The following is a 1,705-nucleotide window of genomic DNA, read 5'->3' as shown; positions in this document are numbered from 1 at the left end:
GAGAGAGAGATCTATATGTAAAGAAGAGAAGAAAGAAGAGTGGTATTTATCTAGTAAAAACACAATTTTTAAAAAATAAAAGCTCAACTTTGATATTATTTTATTTTTCCTGCATAGGGAAGTTAGCTATGGGTATCTCATTGGAATGTTTCCCTGCTCTTAGATAAGGTAGCAGCAGAAGCAGTCATAACTGGTCTTGCCTAATAACACCCTTCTCCCCAGTGTTGAGAATACAGCTGGAACAACACATCACTGCTCCAAGTGTGGCACAGGGGACAGCGCTTTTGGCTCAAGGACTGTCTGCCCAGCTGGGACTTACATAATAGGAAGGTCCTGGGGAGCTTGACAGTCACTGGCTAAGCCTAACTCAGGTTCCTCCTCTTCTCCGAGCTCCAAAATATGGGTGCATCTATCAGCAGTATGCGCTGGTAGTCTTTGCACCTCTGGCATGAACACAGGTCACCAAGTTTGGGAAGATGAGGGTCACATAAGTAGCACAACTGACAGGCCATGGGCCGAGGGGGTTCCCCAGGTGGACAGTGCCCACATAGCCATCCAGCAGCAGTTCATTCCTGCAGCCGCTGGGTCCGGCAGGGACACATGGATGTCATTGTACTGCTCAAGTTTCCCACGGGAAGGTAAACATGATAAACAATTTTCTTAACTTGGGTTTCTCTCTAAGTGCTAAGCACGCTTTCATTTCATGCAGAGGCTACTCTGGCGTTGTGCCCAATGGAAGAGCTTCTCGTGAAGCCAGCACAAAAGCCTTCAACTCTGGCCCACACCAAAATTTTTTTTTTCTCTGACCACAATCTTCCTTTCTCTGCTGTTTGGCTCAAGCAACCCCTGTGTNTTTTTTTTTCTCTGACCACAATCTTCCTTTCTCTGCTGTTTGGCTCAAGCAACCCCTGTGTCCATCTGCTTCCTGAGCAGGCTGCTCACTCAGTGGCCCTGACAAGACCAAGCAAAGCAAAAAGCAAGAACTTTACTGGGGAGGGAGAGAAGGACTGCTTTGAGCCACCATCGGCCTCATGTCACTTTAAGAACACAACCAGGCTTTACAGAGGGCATTCAGAATGAGCACAGTGACATTCACTGACTTTTGAAGCCACTCCTGATTTTAACCTTTTCCTTAGGGGATCAGGTTTGTGCAAGTTCTGGAGCCAGAGCCACTCGCTCACGCTCATTTCCTGGCCTTTGCCCATCTGAGATGCGGGAAGGCTTTGTGGCATCTCTAAGCGTGCACGTGCTTCCTGCTGAGAACGTGCAAGTTGGGTCCTCCCATGGGTGCTGATGCTGGCTCTCCCCCATCCCAGCACTGTGCCCGTGTGACTTACCACCCCCAGGAAAACTGCAATCAAAAAAGGTCCGGGAATTATGACAAAGGCTAGAGAGCTCCAAGTAAAAGATTGGAGTCATTCAACTGGCCAACTCTCCAGCACCAAGATGGGCCAGGAAAAAGCTCCCCAGGGGGCTGTCCTGTTTATTAAAAGCACTTAGCTTACTGGGATACATTGGAGAATAGCCATTAGCAACATCAAGTGGTTTACAAAGCCTGTTAGAAAGAGATCAGCATCTGGGATGGAGATTTTTCTATTTCCAATCAATGTTTTTAAAAATGAAAACTAATTTTTAAGGGCAAGATACCACAGCAGAAGAAATTCCTCTCCTAAGAACAGACTTAATTATTGACAACAATCAATGC

This window comes from Galeopterus variegatus, unplaced genomic scaffold (genome assembly GCF_000696425.1).
Source record: "Galeopterus variegatus unplaced genomic scaffold, G_variegatus-3.0.2 Scaffold3739, whole genome shotgun sequence".
Lineage (NCBI taxonomy): Eukaryota > Metazoa > Chordata > Mammalia > Dermoptera > Cynocephalidae > Galeopterus > Galeopterus variegatus.
Note: the sequence above shows the minus strand (reverse complement) of the source record.